Source organism: Cricetulus griseus, chromosome 2 (assembly GCF_003668045.3).
Source record: "Cricetulus griseus strain 17A/GY chromosome 2, alternate assembly CriGri-PICRH-1.0, whole genome shotgun sequence".
NCBI lineage: Eukaryota > Metazoa > Chordata > Mammalia > Rodentia > Cricetidae > Cricetulus > Cricetulus griseus.
In genome coordinates this window covers 265651329-265670173 of record NC_048595.1, presented here as the reverse complement: position 1 = coordinate 265670173, position 18845 = coordinate 265651329, and the positions used below count along the sequence as shown (strand labels likewise).

The following is an 18845-nucleotide window of genomic DNA, read 5'->3' as shown; positions in this document are numbered from 1 at the left end:
GAGTCAGAGGCAGATGGATCTCTCTGAGTTCAAGGCCAACCATGTTTACACAAAATTGAATCAGTCTAAAAGAGTAACAGTCCCCATGCCTTTAATGCCCCTTGACTCATGAAAGGTATTTAAGACAGGAACAGAGTCAGTAGGAGATATTCATTCTCCAGCCATGCTGAGGAGAGGTTACAGTCTGAGGCTTAGTGAGAGCTCCTGGAGACAGGATCAGCCCATTCAGCTCAAGGTAGAGGTAAGAGCTAGTGGCCAGCTGCTTTGCTTTTCTGATATTCAGCTTGAAGTTTGAACCCCAGTACCAGTCTCTGGGTCCTCTTATTTTTCGTGCTACACTACAGGCTGGGGATGGTTCACACTAGACTTATTCAATGGCTTCTATCCCTGAAAGGTGGGGATGGGTCTAAGCTAGAAGCTTTTGATCAGATTCACACAAGCTTCCTAATGACAGGTATGGTCTAGCCTCCCAAATCCACACAGATGTGACTATAGTTTATTATAGGTAAGGTCACCCTCAGGTCCAGTGGCTGTGAGTGGGGTACACCCCTGTGATTCCTGCAAAGGGAAGCTGAGGCCTACAGGGCCTAATCTTATGCAAACCACCAGATTCCTTTGGCATTCCTGGGTTTTCCTCTACTGTTTCCATTACCAGCAATTGTGTTGCTTCATACCATTTCATTTCAATGACCTCCTTCTGGACTCCCTGCTTCTCATTTCTTCAGCCTGTGCATTAGTTACACTTCTCACTGTTAGGCTCAAACACTAGATGAGAAGTAACTTAAGGGAGGGAGACTCTATTTTGGCTTATAGCTTCACAAGGGATACAGCTCATCAAGCTGGGGAAGCTCAGTCAAGAAGCAGAGAGCAGCCAGGAAGTAGCCAGGACAACTGAGACAGCTTCCAATGTTCACACTTCTACAACAAACTTTTTCAAAGATCTTCTTATTGAATAAGATCCCATGATGTCTTCCTATTGCCTTTTAAAAAATCTCAATTCCTGAACACAACCGGCCAACATCTACCTGCTGGCTTATTTATTCCTTTCAAAATGCCCCCCTTTGCTCAGCAGGGCTCTAGCTCCAGTGACACTGTTGCCTCCATTTCAGCTCTCATCACTCGTGCTTGCTTTGTCTAGCACAGGTGGATAACTTTTGTCCTGAGTGGCACCCTAAAACAATGTTACTGTTTTTTCTTTAGTTAGGTTTAGTTGAACCTGGGCCCAGCACCCTTTCTTTTAGGTGGAGAATCTCTCATAACTGCCTGATTTTTATCATTTGGCTCTCAGAGGGGCCTTCCTTGACCAGCCAACGTCCAGTTCCCTAATACTGCACTAACTGTCCTAATACAAGGCAGTTAACCCTCTAGTTCTTTTGTTCTTGTGTGTATTTATTACAGTCTTCTCCATTAAGTTGGCAGCTCCATGAAAGCAGAGATACCTCCTTCATTGAGCCCTTGCACATGTTAGAGCAGTGGTTCTCAGCCTTCCTAATACTGTGTCCTTTTAATTCAATTCCTCATGTGGTGGTGACTCCCAACATAAAACTACTTCATTGCTACTTCATTAACCATAATTATGCTACTGTACTGAATCATATGTAAATGTCTGATACGCAGCCCCCAAAGGGGTCATGACTCCCAGCTTGAGGACCGCTGATCTCCTATCTTCTATACAGTAGATGCTCAAAAGTCACGTGAAATGAATGAATAAGTTTGATGTCCCAGCCAGTGTCTGATGTCAACTCCTGACAAAATAAAAAAACATCAAGCCTCCCCACCTCCCCATGTGTGTGTGATGCCAGATGTCTAAGTTTTTCTCTACCTGTTTTTGAGATAGGGTTTCTCCCTGAGTCCGGAGCTCACTGATTTGGTTGACTAGCTGGCCACTGAGCTCCAGGGAGCTCGAAGTCTGTTTCTGTTTCCCTCCCTCCCAGAACTGGGGTTGCAGATATTCGCCCACAATTCACAGATGCTAGGGATTTGGTCTCAGGTCCTCATGCTTGTATGAGCAACATTTTACTGCCCTACCCATTTCCCCAGCTCCTGAGTTCATTTTGATTCATTTTTGCTCTATCTTCTAAGATTAAGTTTAGAACTAACAGAAATTCCCTCCTCTAAGAACTCCCTTTCTCTTGCTCTCCAACCCCCTTTCTTTCTTTGAGGCAGGTGGGCCTTAAACTCCCAATTCTCTCACGTCAGTCTCTTGAGCACTGGGATCACAGGGTGCATTACTATGCCCAGTTATGAAATTCCCTCTGGAACTTGAATTCTTAATGTGTTGTTCTTTCTCCCCCCGCCAGCCTCTCTCTCTATGTGGGACTTGCCATATGGTTTCTGGGTAAACTGATATACAGGGGTTTCATGTGCACGCCTCTCCACTGAGCTGTACAAACCTTCGGATCTCAAGGGCAGGTCTGAGCTGCTGTTGTCTTAACTGCAGCTCTGGTTTGGCTGTCTAGTAGTACTCAGTCTATTTTTTTGGCACAAGCAGAAATTCAGTATGTTTGCCATTACACACTTTATCAATAATGCCCAGTTCAGTTACGCTTTAAAATTCTTTTAAAAAACAGTGTGCTGGTTCAATGCACAGCAACTAGACACAAGCCAGAAGCACTTTGGAAGAGGGAACCTCAATTGAGAAAAAGTCCCCACTGATTGGCCTATGGGCAAGCTGTGGTGAGTTTTCTTGACTGGTGACTGACATGGGAGGGCCTAGCTCACTGTGGGTGGTGCCACCCATGTGGTGGGGGAGTCCTTCTGTGTGCTGAGAATATGTTTCTCTTATTGGTTAATGAATAAATGCTGATTGGCCAGTAGCCGGGCAGGACGTATAGGCGGGGCGACCAGACTAGCAGAATTCTGGGAAAAGAAAGGCAGAAGGAGCTGCCAGAAAGACGACATATAGCTGCTGAGGGCCAGACGGGACATCACCTGTAAGCCAAGACAAAATGGTGATACACAGAATAATAGATATGGGTTAATAATTGAGAGAGCTAGCCAAAAGAAGCCTGAGCCATCAGCCAAACAGTTTATAATTAGTATAAGCCTCTCTGTGTTTATTTGGGACTAAGGAGCTGCAGGACTAGGCGGAACAGAAACCCATCCTCACCCCTGGGCTGCCATTCTTGGGTTCTATAAGAACGCAGGTTTTGAAGCCGGATGTGGTGGCGCCTCCTTTAATCCCAGCACTCAGGAAGCTGAGTTCGAGGCCAGCCTGGTCTACAAGAGCTAGTTCCAGGACAGCCTCCAAAGCCACAGAGAAACCCTGTGATGATCCCATCTAACATGGACTGGATACAATACTAACATTTTCTTCCTATAGGACCCCACATGACTATCATCGTCCCATTTCAGCAGGAAGTAACTTGGAGAATGCCACGCCCCCTTTCCCCATTGTTGTCACTTAGGATAGTGTATATACCTAGTTAGGATAGCTTCCTATTGTTTATGGTTGGGATTGGAAGGAGGTGTTCAGGCTTGGACACTTCTTTCAGATGACTTTAGGGTTTAGTTAAAATAGATAGTTAGGATGTGACATAAGCAGATTGTTGTATCTTCTTATATTTTACCTTTATGATTGTTAATTTTGGATACTTTAAACTGTTAAGTTTTAATCCTCTTTTAGACTAAAAGGGGAATTGTAGGGGAAGCTGTAGCCACGCCTACTTAGGGGCTGGCTACAGGTGTGCCTGACCACGCCCTCACAAGCTTGCAAGTGTGTGGTCAGGGGACGTAGGGTGACTGCGTTTTCGCTTTCGGTTTCTCTTTTGGGCTTGCGTACAGACCGCTGCCACGCCGGCTGGCTAGGTCGCTCTGAAAGTAAGGCTTTTCCCTATTAAATACCCTTATATTTCTACCTGACTCCATATTGGTAATTTCCTACAATACCCCCCCCAAAAAAAAAAAAGAAAAAAGAGAAAGTAGGTTGAGTAAGCCAGCCAGCAGCATTCTTTATGGCCTCTGCTTCAGTTCCTGCTTCCAGGTGACTGCCCTGACTTCCCTTCATAATGGACTGGAAACAGGAAACTGAAATAAACCCTTTCCTTCCCAAGTTGTTTTTTTTGAACATGGTGTTTTATCACAGCAATAGAAACTCGAAGACAAATGTTTATTTAATTTGTGTGCTCACGTATGCATGTGGATTTGTGTACGACACAGCGAGCATATGCAGGTTAGAGAACAACTTATAGGAGTTGATTCTCTCCTTTTACCATGTGACTTCCAATAATTGAATTCAGGTTGTTGGACTTGGTGGCAAGAATCCTTACCCACGGGGCTGGAGAGATGGCTCAGAGGTTAAGAGCACTGACTGCTCTTCGGAGGTCCTGAGTTCAGTTCCCGGCAACCACATGGTGGCTCACAACCATCTGTAATGATATTTGGCGCCCTGCAGGCATACATGCAGGCTGAACACTGTATACATAATAAATAAGTAAATAAATCTTAAAAAAAAGAATCCTTACCCACTTAGCTATCTCATTGGCTCAGCTCTATTGTTAATATAGGGTTTATAGTGACATTCCAGCCAGATTACAATAAAAACACCTTAGTTAGATTTTATATTCCGATCTCTTTACTATGTTAACTATCAGAAGATAGAGTTCCTTTTCTGAGAGATAGTGTCTTTAATGAGATAGCACCACTACCCTCTGGTTTCTAAGTGATGTTGACAACCAGCTGTTTGTAATTGTATGTTGAAAGCACTGCTCTTACATAATGGTTTATCAAAAAGAAAATCACTGTTTGTGTTCTTTGTTTATTTCTTTTAAAGTGCCTGGGATCAAACTCAGGACCTGGCACCTGCTAAGCAATCACTTGAGCAATATCCCCTTGTTTAATGATTGGAAGAAACAAGAACTATCTATAGCATTGGTAATCAAATAATGCAAACACGACATATTTTCTTTTAGTGTTAGTCAAGAAGAAATGATGCTAAATTCAAAGTCCAATTACAGCACAGAAAGGCTGTGCTATGGACACTCCCACTTGCTCTCCCTAGTCTCCGTTTCATTTTGCCTTTGTTTGTGCACCAATGCCTATTTATTTATCAGTCTACAGGGATGAATTTCTACCTCCCATCTCTGGAGCTCTTTACTTTTTTATCTGAAAAGTCTGCCAAACTCCAACACTAATCTAACCTCAACCAAAGTGATCCACTTTCTCTAAAAGCAATCTTTTCTTCCCCTCCTGGTCAACCAGGTACAAAATTGGTGTCATTTTTTAATTTTTTTATTCTCATGACCAAAGTGCTTAACACACACATTCAATAAGCACTTAGTATATCAACATAAAGGCACTATATCTTTTACTTGGGGGGTGGGATTTTATAACATTTTATAAAAAGATGTTATAATGTAGGTCAAAAAGTCTTGCAGTCTAGCACTTCTGGCTAAGATGGTTTTCTTTTTTTGAAAGAACTAAAACACGGGACAAAATACATACAACAGGATGATCACAGTCACTGCTCTATTTCTGTGAGGAGACACCATGACCACAGCAACTCTTACAAAGGAAAGTATTTCATTATGGGCTTGATTACAGGTTCAGGGGTTAGTCCATTATCATCATGGTGGGGAGAGCATTGTGGCATGCAGACAGACATGATGCTGGAGAAGTAGTTCAGAGTTCTACATCCTGATCTGGTAGTGAGGGAGGGAGGGAAGGAGATAGAGATAGAGACAGAGAGACAGAGAGAGAGAGAGAGAGAGAGAGAGAGAGAGAGAGAGAGAGAGAGAGAGAGGAGACTGGGTGTGGCTTAGGCCCTTGAAACCTCAAAGTCCACCTCCAGTGACATACTTCTTTCAACAAGGCCATACTTCTTAATTCTTATAATCCTTTCAAATAGTGCTACTCTTTGATGACTAAGCACTCAAATCTATGAGCCTATGGGAGCCATTCTTATTCAAACCACCACATTCCCCTCCTTAGCCCCTATTGGTTTGTAGCCATATCATAATGAAATGCATTCAGTACAACTTCAAAAGTTGCCACACTATCACAATCTCAACACTGTTTAAGAGTCCAAAGTTCAAAATCTCTTCTGAGAATCATGGGAGTCTCTTAACTGTAATTTCCAGTATAAACAAAAGAGCAGATCACATACTTGCAACACATAGTGGCACAGGAAATACATACCATTCCAAACAAACAAACAAACAAAAAAGGACCATAGTGAGAAAATACTGGACTAAAGCAAGATCTAAACCCAGCAGAGCAAACTCCAAACTCTGCGTCTCCATGTCTAGTGTCAGAGTGTTTTCCAGATCTTCCACTCCCTCCAGCTCTGTGGTTTGCAATACACTTCTCTATCTTGTGCTGGTTCTACACTCTGTTAGCAGCTTGCCTTGGCAGATGTCCCACAACCTTGGCACCTCTACCATCTTGGGGTCTCCAATGACATCCAGGCTTCACTTTAACAGCTTCATGTAATAGCCTCTCTGGGCCTTCATGCAGGGATACCCCTGACATGTGCCTGGCCTCAACAGTTTTCCTTAGCCATGGAGGGAAATTCCACAATCCCTTTCTTGTATCCTTGACTCTAAAGCCATGGTCATCATGGTGGGGAATATGGCAGCGTGTAGGCAGACAAGGGGCTGGAGAAGGAGCTCAGAGTTCTATACCCTGATCCATAGGCAGAGAGGGAGAGAAACTGGGACTGGTGTGAGCTTTTGACATCTCAAAGCCTACCTCTAGGGTGACACACTTCCTCTCTCAAGGCCACACCTCTTAATACTTCTAATCCTTTTAAATAGTGCCACTCCCTGGTGACTAAGCACTCAAATCTATGGGCCTGTGGAGGCCATTCTCATTCAAACCACCACAGAGACTCAATACACAATGTTCAAAGTCTTAAGTCAAGCGAAGAGAAAAAAAGTGATCTCTGAGAAATGGGAACTAAATTAACCTCACAACTGTTTCATTTACAAGCTAGACCAAATGCTAAGTCAGTGGAGGTGATAACATCCTGGAGTCCAGGAGACAGACCCAGGTTTCTAGTCAGGCTAGAAGAGTTAGTATAAGTTAGGGGCTTGAGTTCATAGGGCAGTTTACAAGAAGAGACAGCAGAGCAGAGAGCTCTGTGATAACAGTCTCTGTTAAGTCTTCAGCTTAGTACCATCCATCACCAGTATCTGTAGGCTGCAGAATGCTGACAACTGTCAATACGTCCAGATGTCCATGTCCCTTTTATACAATGGCATAGTATTGCACATATCTGCATATTTTTCCATATACTGTATTTTTATTTTTTACTTTTTTTTTGGGTGCTGAGGATCAAATCCATGTGCATACTGGGCAAGTACAAGACCACTGAGGTATCATCTTGGCCTTTGTTTTTGTTTTTTTATTTGTTGTCTCATACATAGCTCAAGATAGTCTTGAACTCAAGATACAGTCCAAGGGGCTGGTGAGAAGGCTCAGAGAGTAAAGACACTTGCCACCAAACCTGACCATCTGAGTTTGATCCCTGGGATCATATAGTGGAAAGAGGAAACCATTTCCCACAAGTTTGTCTTTGCTTTCCAAATGAATGCCATAGTGAGCATGCATTGAATGTATGTATGCACATAATGAATGAATGAATGAATGAAGTTAAAAACAAGATCTAGTCCAGGCTGCCCTTGAATATGAGAGATCTTGCCTTTGGCTTATCAGTGCTAGGATTAGATGCATTCACCACCACACACAGCTTCTTCCTATATACTTTAAGTCTTTTCTGGATTACTTAATGTGATGATTGATCCTGCCCATCCAACCCCCCCGACTGCCCACCTATCCACCTACCCATCCATCCATCCATCGATTTATTTTTGAGATAAGGGCTCATGTACCCCTGACTAGCTTCTAACTCATTATGTAACAGAGGATGACCTTGAATTTCAGACCTGCCTGCTACCCTTTCAAGAGCTAGGATTATAGGCCTGCAACAACAGGCTGGCTTTATGTGGTAATGGGGATGAAACCAAAGGCTTTGTGCATTATAGATAAGCATTCTACCAAATGAGTCACATCCTCAGCTACAAGACAAATTTTGAGCATCAGTTTGGTTGGGTTAAGAAATGCCCAGGAGGCTAGTAGAACACCTTACTAGACGAGTGAGCAAAGGAGAAGCCCCACCCATCCTACAGAGGGGTAACAAAGAAAAAGTCTGCAGTGCAGGTGTTCCCACTTCCTTCTCCTGGCTGCCATGATCTGAGCTGCTGTGCTCTGTCACATTCTCTACTACGATGGACTGAAACCTCTGAAAGCAGGAGCAAGACAAATCCTTTCTCCCTAAGTTATACATGTCTGGTTTTGTGTCACAAAAATAACAAAAAAGCTATAATCACATACTTAATAAAATGTAAATGTCAGGAATGGAGAGATGGCTCAGTGGTTAAGAGCACTGGCTGCTCTTCCAAAGGACCCAGGTTCAATTCCCAGCACCCTCATGGCAGCCCATAACTGCCCATAATTCCAGTTTCAGGGGACCCAACAATTTCACATAGACATACACGCACACAGGCAAAACATGAATGCACATGAAATAAAATTAAAGAAATTTTTTTTAAAAAAAATGTAAATGTCATGTACAGGGTGGTTATAGTACAGTGTTTAGAGAATAATGACATGCTCAGCACACATGAAGCTATTTTCATCCAGTTGGCTGAATCTAAGAATGAGTGGATATGGAGGTCTGACTATATTACAAATGTGCATCAAGGCTATCAAGTCTGGGATAAGAACGAGTCAAAGGACAGAAAAACGACCCCTAGATCACTCTTGGTTGGGAAGAGATCTGGAGAAACTTAACATCACAGACCATCTGTAGGGTACTCAGGTTTTACCATCACTAACTGCTACTGAAGTCCCGTGTGACAATACAATACAAAAGTAACATTGGAAAGGATCAGTCTGTTTCCAGTGACTTCACTGCATCTACGATAAAGCTCAAGAATATTTATGTATGCACAAAATTACCTAGCACACAATAGAAATATTCACAATGTCGGAACCCCAATCAAAGATAACTAGGAAGGAAAATACAAATCATGACTAGGAGATAACCCAGTCAGTTAAACCAATACCACAATGATACAGATGATGTAATCAGTAGACGGACATCAAGAGTTTTCATAACCATATCACATATAGTCAAGAAGCAGCAAGAAACAATGAACATATTAAGTAGAAAATGGAGATGACAGTAGCACTTGGGAGGAATAGGAAAGACTGCAAAGAGTCTGAGATCAGCCTGGGCCATATATATATAGTGAGACTATGTCACAACAACCAGGGGAAAAGGAAAAGGAGAAAAACATAAAAGACACAAATGAGTAAATCAGAATGCTTATTAGTAAAATGATACCAATGAAAACTAAAAAGGATCAAATCATTAAGGTAACTCAGGAGTCAATGATGCTAAAGGCTAATATGCCTAATAACAGAGCTTTCAAATACACGATGGAGAATTAGAACTAGAAAAAAATCCACACTTGTACTTGCTAATTAATTAACTATGTTAGGCTTTTGTTCTTTTCCAGACAATCTCATGTAGCCCAGGCTGGCCTTGAATTCCTGATCCTCTTGTCTCTACCTTCTATATGCTAGGATTACAGACATACATCCCTATGACCATTAAAATGAACATATAGACTCTAATATATTTTTTTCTCAGTAATTGACAGAACAAGAAAAATTAAAACAACAACAAATAGTGAATAATTAAATGACACGGCTAACCAAAATGGCTTAGTGGCTATTTAGTTCCAGGAATAACAGTGTGTGTGTGTTCCCTTTAACTGAACATAGAACATTTATTCAGATACATTATATCTGGGCCTTAAACAAACCTACAAGAAATTTAAACTAACTCAAATTGGGCTGGAGGGATGGCTCAGTAGTTAAAGAGCATTGGTTGGTCTTCTAGAGGATCCAGGTTCAATTCCCAGTGCCCACATGGCAGCTCACAACTGTCTGTAACTCCAGTTCTAGTAGATCTGATGACCTCCTCTGGCCTCTGTGGGCACCAGGCACACACATGTTGAACACACACACACACATATATATATATATATATATATCTTCAATGTTCAGTATAGGCATTCATTCTCCAGCCACACTGAGGAGAGGCAGCACTTGGTGAAGAGCTCGTGGTGGATCAGTCTTTTTAGACTGAGCTAGAGGTGAGAGCTAGTGACCAGCTGCTTTGCTTTATTGATATTCAGCTTGAAGTTTGAACCCCAATATCAGTCTCTGTTTTTTTTTTTTTCATGTTACAGTTTCTCTTCCAAAATGACTCTAGTTCATATCAAGCTGGTGGACACTAGCCAGCACAGAGCACTATATACACATTGTATGACACACAAAGTCCTCTATTAGGTTTCTATCCAAAAGAAATTCCTAGGTAAACTCAAGAGATACAGTATATGTTTATATGGACTGTTCACACATGAATGCTCCCAGTAGCTTCATTTGGAATATCTTAACACTGGAAACATATTTAATGTTCACTAATAGATCATAAAATGTGGTAGATCTCTACAATTGAATGCTATTTAGAAGCTATGAACTATTAATATATGCTGCATGGATGCATGCCAACATAACTAATTTATAGTGATAAGGTTAACAGCAGAAGGTATAGGATGGAGGAATCCAAAAGAGGAAACTATTGGGGTGATGGGTATGCTTATCAACATAATTGTGATGACAGTTTCTTTGGTCCATGCATAACATATGTCTAGACATCAGATAGTACACTTTGAGTATTTCCATTTTATTAATTGTATGTTAATAATCCCCCAAAATATGAGAAACATCTTCCATTACAATCATTCTAGGTCTTTCTAAATAATTAATTTAGCAACAGGTGGATGGGGCTACTATTGATATGCCAGTACCGTTTTGGTGTTAGAAATACAGTGATACTTACATTTTTGTAGGAAGAGACTTAAAGTTGGTAACAATGATAAAAAAACACCAGATGGTAACACTTTTGATTAAGATAAAAATAATTAAGTAGGATAGCTATTAAAATATTTCCAACTGGGTTGGTAGAGTGGATTCTAAAAAGGCAATACTGATGGTGATAATGAATGCCAAAAAGGGCAAGTGATGGGGAGGTCCTTCTGTGTATGCTTATCTTATTGATTGTTGAATAAAGCACTGTTGGCTAATGAAGAAGCAAGATAGGCAGGACTAGGAGAGAAGGAGGATTCTGGGAAATGTAGTAAAAAGTCTTGTGATACAGGCAGGAAGTGACATAGCAGGCAGACTCATATATAAGCAGGGACAAACAGGATGTAGTCCCTTTTCTCTTCCTCTTGCTCTCTGCTCTGGAGCCGCCATGTAATCCTGGCTAGAGAAGACGCCTGTGGCTGGCATCTGTTAAGATAGTCTTAAAAAATATATAGATTATGGTTATGGTTGATAATTAAGACTCAGCTAGCAGATGAGAAATCCTAGTCATTGGCCAAGCAGCATTTGTAACCTAATATAAGTCTCTGTGCATTATTTTGGCCACCCATGCAGCGGGTAGAACTCAGGAGGGACTTGGGCGGCTGGTGGAAACCATCTATGTGGCGGGAGGGCTTGGGTGGCTTTGGTGGAAAGACTTACCGGTATAGGCAAGAGTGTCAAAGTGGAACAATACCAGAGATTCCTTTCTATGAACCACCCCAAGATCCTCTCTCGACTTCTGAGAAGGATCCCACTGATGATACAATAGTTCCCTTGTTTATCCATCTTCAGTTTCTACAACTGGCATCAGCTCTACATTCTGGCATTGCAGATCTTCGACCATTGTCACAAATCATCCCTGTTGGGTTGTCTCACTATGTAGCCCTTGCTGACCTGGAACTCATGTACATCAGGCTGGCCTCAAACTGATTCTGGAGTACTAGGGTTCCAGGCATGTGCTACCACACCTGGCTGCAGGGTTATCTTCCCTCCTCTGTTATTGTTACTTGAAAGAAGCCCTGATCTCAACTGTTTCCTGATTTCCCACCTGGATGTGGCATCTTGTTTATGTTTTTCTCCTGTCATTTTCTCCATGGGTACTGTCATCTTGCTATGGAATTTTAGACAATGGCACAGAGCGCTGCAGGCAGGCAGAGCATCCATGACTTCTAGTAGACTCAATCACCTTGTTTTTATGTTTCACTCCAAAGCTGCCTAGGAGCCAAAGAAAGATAAGTATAAAAACCAGACAAATACAAGAATCAGACTTATCCTGCCCCACAAAATCTATGACTAATATGTAAAGTATGAACTGTGCTTGAAAAAGCCAGCTTGGGGGCTGGAGAGATGGCTAGAGGTTAAGAACACTGCCTGCTCTTCCATAGGTCCTGAGTTCAATTCCCAGCAACCACATGGTGGCTCACAACCATCCATTATGAGATCTGGTGCCCTCTTCTGATGTGCAGATATACATGGAAGCAGAATGTTGTATACATAATAAATAAATAAAAATCTTAAAAAAATCCTACTTAAAAAAAAAAAAAACCAGCTTAGATGACTACAATTTCAGTGACTGTTAATTAATCAGAGAACTAGAGTAAACCTCTTCTTTTTTGGGTCTGGGGCCAAGTCACCACAGGCAGAGTCTGCATGAAGCCAGGGAAGCAGTGGCTGTTTCTCTTTTTGGTATTAGCCGGAGTCAGAGGCACGGCTTCACAAAGGACTATGTATGGGTAGATTCCTAAGGCAGAAGCAGTAATTGATGAAGAAGCAGATACAATTTCAGAAAATGGGCATGTTAGCAGTCCTAACCCACTACTCCAATTTTAAATTTTAAGTGTATTTATTTTTATGTATATGCTGTTTTGTCTGCATGTATTTCTGTTTTATTTTTAATTTTATATGCAGTGCCTGTGGGGGCCAGAAGAGGGCACTGGATCACCTGGGACAGACATTCAGATGGCTATGAGCCTCTGTGTGGATACTGGGAATTGAACCCGAGTCCTGCTGGAAGGGCAGTGAGTGTTTCCAACCATTGCACTATCTCTTTCCAGTTTCCACCCCCAAGGTGGCTTAGAAACTCACTCTGAAGAGTATAGGGTCAAACCACAGTTACAGTAAAAAAATAATTAGAATGGCCATGTAGTGTGGCTTTGATCACAAGACAGGGGAGGTAGAGACAGGCGAATCTGTGAGTTCAAAGCCAGCCTAGTTTACATAGAGGTCCAGGAGGGTCAATCTAAACATCTCTCTCTCTCTCTCTCTCTCTCTCTCTCTCTCTCTCTCTCTCTCTCTCTCTCTCTCTCACACACACACATACACACACACACACACACACACACACACACACACACACACACTCACACCTGCCCGCTTGCCTGCCTGCCTGCCGGCCTGTACTTGCACAAATGAAAGGACACAAAGGAAAAGAGTAAAGGGAAGGAGTCTCAGTGGCTGAAGAAACCAAGTACAACCTTTTAGGGGCACACCCCAGTAGAGTCACCGTGCATGCTTAGAACTCCAACAACACATGTGAGCTATGCATGAAAGGTGGTTAGTAACTGGACACTCAGTGCTCAGGGTTTTACTGCGGCTGGTCTTATGGACACTCTCTGCCTGGAATGTAAGACAATTCCAGATTCGCAGAACATTAGGTGTCTGGCACACACCACAACAAATGCAGACACAATCCAGGCATTGTGAACTGTGTTTATCTATCCGAGAGGGGAGACAGCGCCTAAAATCCAAGATCACACAAGCAGGCTTTTTCTAAGGACAGCAAGGCACATCCTTTTGTTCATTAATCCTTTCAGATTTTTGAGAATTTCATACATGAGTCCTGTATTTGCATCATTTCCACCCCTCTGTGTCCTCCATCTGACTTCTCCTGTGTATCCCATTCCCAATCAAATTCATGACCTCTTCTTTAATTATTGTTGTTATATTTATAACATTACATATAAAAAGCACATATGTAGATATAAAATAGTCTTATTTTTGGTTGCAAGCATCAGAGTTTGTGTGTGGGAGGGAAGCTTCTGGAAACATAACTAGGGCCTTGGCATACTCTAGGCAAGTTCGTTACCACTAAGCTTCATCTTCAGCTCTAAATTAAAAAAAAAAACCACAAAAACACACACACAAAAAACACAAACAATGTGAAATACAGCAGCAGAGTTATATGCATATCCTACTTAAAAAATGCAAACACAAAATTTGTGTAATGGTTCAGTAATTTACAGGATAGTACTTATGAAAAAACTATGAAATAGGCACTAAATTAAACTTTGAAGACATTTTTTAAAAAATATTTTTTATTTTATATATATAGGTACTTTGCCTGCATGTATCTCTGAGTGTGTGCGTCATGCCCTTGGAGGCCAGGAGAGGACATTGGATCTCCTGGGCCTGGAGCAACAGAAAGTTGTGAGCTGCCACGTGGCTTGTGGGAATCAAAGAATACTTTCTTCTAGATCTTTTGCAGTAACAACAATGATGATAACATAATTTTGTTGAACGTTTAGATATTTTGGCTTGTGACACCAACATTAATGTTAAAATATATAGGTACAAAGAGAACATGAGTACTCTGCATGAACAGGGCTTACATCTGTAAAGCACTTGTCTACTGTGCACAAGGCCTGGGCTTACATCCCAGTACTGACCCTCCCAGGGGTCAGAAAAGTAGTCTGGCAATATGTTACCGGAAATCTTTAAACAAAGGTTTTAGTCTTAAAACCACACAATCCTATCACGAAAAAGATTGAGGACATTTGAGTTGCCCTTTGCAGTAGTTTATTCACTGTTTTAGGCATAAGGGTGGCATGGTTCCCCTTTGCACCACTGATATATAAGAGAATGCTTAGAGAGTTTCATTGACTATATACGAATTACTGCAAACAGCAGCTTGCTTTTTAATCTATGTGTAGCTGGGAATTTTGAAGTAGACATTTTATTCCTTTCGATAAAAATGAATTTGTGTGAGAATTGGAAACGGCGTGTAATAAAGCTGCATGGGTTGGCAATGAAGATAATGGCAAATGACTGCTTAAAATGCCGGTTTTCTACTTAACTGCTTTCTTTTCTTTGCTTCTCCTCCTCCTCATTTTTTAAAAAAGATTCATTTATTATTTGTGTGTATGCATGTGTGTCTGTCTGAGTTTAAGTTATGTGTTCCACATACAGGCAGGTGCCCCAGGAAGCCAGAGGGCCTCAGATTCCTTGAAATGAGTTACAGGCAGTTGTGACAAGCCTAAATAGGAGCTAGGAAATGAACTCAGGTCCTCTCAAAGAACTACAAGATCTCTTAATCACTGGGCCATCTCCCCAGCCCCATATTTATCTATCTATCTATCTATCTATCTATCTATCTATCTATCTATCTATCTATCTATCTATCTGGACAGATTTTTACTATGCAATTCTGGTTGGCCTGGAACTCTGTAGCTGGCCTCTGACTCCCAAATGCTGGGATTAAATGTGTGTATCACTACACCTTGCTTTTAATTGGTTTCTTTCATTAGCTATTACAGAAAAAAACAGGTAAATTTTTTTTCTTATGTAAATTTTTAGAAAGTCCAAGGGTTAATTTTTATTATAAGGAAGAAATAGTTCATAAGCTAGTAAATGCAAGATTAAAAATATTTTTTTACAATGAGTAGAACAAGGGATGAATTTCCTAAATTACTTTGTATGTTTCCATGATCACAATTTACCTACACTCTATTAAATATTAGTTACATAAGTTGTGTTTTCACTGCTTTAGAAAATGAGGTATGTATAAACTTCTGGAGAAGGTGATTTAGAAAGCATGCAGTTCTAACTCTCTCTCACTTTGCTGCACCCAGAGTCCACAGATACTACTCACCAGAAAGCTAAGCTGCTGCTCCAGATCTCCATTACTGCATTAACTTGGCATATGGAAAACAGAGAACTATTGTATTCTTTTATCCCTAGAGAGATGAGACGATTTGCAGCTCACTTGAATCTCAAAGCATTTCTGCTCTGAATTGGCTGGAAGCTGAGGAGGTTGAGCAACAAAGACCCACAGCATGAACCTCACTTCCATATGACCTCTGCCTGTGGCAACTTCTCAGTCATGCCACAACATGCAACTCGGTCTGTGTGTGTGTGTGTGTGTGTGTGTGTGTGTGTGTGTGACAGCCTCTGAAGTGATTCCTTTCACTGTAATGACAAGCATACTCAGGAAGGGTGGGGGCGGGTTCTGGTTAGGAAGGAAAATGTGGTTAACTTAAATTGGACCTGGGGTGCAAATGGAGGCTGCATAAATCACTCCCATTGCTGTGGTCAACTCTGCACTTTTGTTTTCATTATTGAAAAATCACTGATCTTCCAATGGTTTAGCTACGTTCTGAGTCTTACTGCTTCGCAAAATCAAAGTCTTTAAAGGGCCTTGTTTGGGGGTGGGGGTGGGGCAGATGAACAAAGCACTGCTATATATTCTTTTGAGAAAATTTATTAGCTAATGAGAAAATGGTGCTTAGTTAGTCAGTGGTTGTTCCATCAAATCAGTGACCCTTCAAAGTCTTCGTTGTGTCTTCTGTTCTCTTTCCAAACAGATATGAAATATTTTAAAAATTGCATGAAAATTGGAATAAAAAAAACAACCAACTACCCTGAGTTCAAATCTAACCCTCCAACCCTTAAATTAATAAGTGTTAGACTTTAAACTTTGATGCTAGTTATCAGCTCTAAATAGGAAGATATTCATCCATAAAATGAGATTATCCTACAAGTGTGACCCTATTCATCTCAAGATGTGAACAATGTAACTATAAAACTGATACAATAATTATTGTTTCTATTAATTAGGCTGTCTGATATACAATACTTAACAGATGTTCACACAACTATTAGTGAGGTGCTATAACTACAGTGCCCAACACATTCACTTCAAGATCTTGAAGGTGAGGATGTAATTATATCAAGAGACCCAAGATAAATGATAAATGGGTGTTTATTGGGGACAATTACACAGAAAAATACAAAGAACCACTGGAGTGTTTCTCTGCTCTTCCTACTGGATCTGCTGAGAAAGAGCCCAAAGGAAAGTCACGCCTCAAGCTCCTCTCTTTCCGCTTCCATCAGCCTGAAGTCACACCCAAAGGGGTGTGGTGGTCATTTCAGGTCCACAGACCAGATGTCTACAAGTGTGTGTGGCACACACCTATGACCTCAGGGTGGGAAAGCTAAGGAAGGCAGAGGCAGGAGGATTACATAGTGTGTGTGCTTCCTTTTGTTTTTTGAGATAGTCTTATATCTTAGGCCTAGATGTCATTTGTAGTTCAAGTTAGCCTTGAACTCATGGCAGACTGTTTTGAGTCCAGCCAAACTTATCATGACATTTTGTTTCAGCAAATAAACACCCTAAAAACCAAGATGGAGAGATATCAGTAATTAATGAATACCTTAGGTGGTATTAAGTTGAATGCCTCAGAAACAGTCCAGGTAAGAACAATGCCTCAGCCTCATCAACAGGTCACTGCAGCAGTTATTGGGTGAGACATTAGGTATGTCCTACGGAAGCTATCAAATCAGTTTGTTAATGTAGATGAGAGTAGAATAAGAAGCTAAGAGCATAGGGCTTAGGCTTGAATCCTAAGTAGTAAGTTGTGTAACCTTGAAAATCATTCAATCTTTTCTAAACCTCTATCTTCGTATCTCAAAACAGGAGCAGCAGTCTTTCTTTCTCACTTTTGTGATGATCAAAAGAAGAAGCCGGCAAATATTTAAAACGTCACTTGCTTAGCTGCATCATATTTAATATTCTGTGCAAGGTAACTTTTGTTGAGGAGAGCTAGCTCATAACCCACTCTGCCACCATTTGATATTGCCCTTCAGTCATATAGAGAGCCGCTCTTGTCTTTGAAAAATCCTGCAAATGGTCCGTTGTGCTCTATATCTTGTGAGGTCCCCACACATCGATGTGCTGCTTAGGTGAGGTCAGCATGCCTCATGGGGATGGTGCCTCCCGGAATCAAATGCTAGCAGATGTCCAAGGTATAAAATTTGTCACATTTCCCTAACCTTCCAGAGTTCCAGTTACTTCAGATTAAAAACAAATTATTTTTTAAAATCTAAGTTGCTCATGTCATGTGTTTCACTTATAGTAAAATTTTGCCTTTATTATTATTTTTTTCAAGTGGACACGCTAATGCTTAGGATGTGCACACATTAATATTTTTTTCTAACTTGCAGTGAGTGAAATCTTGCTACCATAGGAGTTAAGGATGTTACAATAATGAGACACTGAGAGGAACCCTAACAGTAGGTATTATGGTAAATGACTTGTGGGCAATGAAGCATGCACTTCATAGCTCATCTTCCACTGAAATGAAATAACTGCATTGTAAGGAAATAAAACCTAACCTTTTTTGAGATGACCTGTTAAATGAGTCAAAAAGCCCTAATTCCAAACCTATAAAATTAATCAAAACAATCCAAGTGTGCAACGGTCCTATTTCCATCACAGAGGCTCTAACAATTCTGGACCTTGGATAGAAAAGCCATTCTGCTCGTGCCCCGCCCTTCCTGACAAGCAAGCCTGAGCTCATTGACACAGAACCCTCTTTCTCTGGGGAGCCGCTGGGCCCAGCCCCTCAGCATAAGCGCTCTTTCCTGCCAGCAGTCCCTTATGACGGTGCTACCTGCCAGCCAGCAGTGCCCTGGTGTCTGCCCGGCTGCTGCGGACTGAACAGATTGAGATTCCAGCCAGAGAAGAGGTTGCATTAATTGGCTAAAGCTGCTATGTACTGAGCGTATGGACATGAATTTATAGCCAAAACAGAGAGAGAGGGAGTGAGTGGGGGAGGGAGGGAGGGAGAGAGGGAGAGAGGAAGGGATGGAGGGAGGGAGGGAGAGAGAGAGAGAGAAGAAAAAGCACATAC

The 18845-nt window shown here is 41.4% G+C and overlaps 1 protein-coding gene across 4 annotated transcripts in view; it reads right to left on the bottom strand.

Annotated features, from left to right (window-relative positions):
• Positions 1 to 18845, bottom strand: part of Pdss2 (decaprenyl diphosphate synthase subunit 2) — a 233477-nt gene that overhangs the window by 63591 nt on the left and 151041 nt on the right. The gene's annotated exons all lie outside the window — the stretch shown is intronic.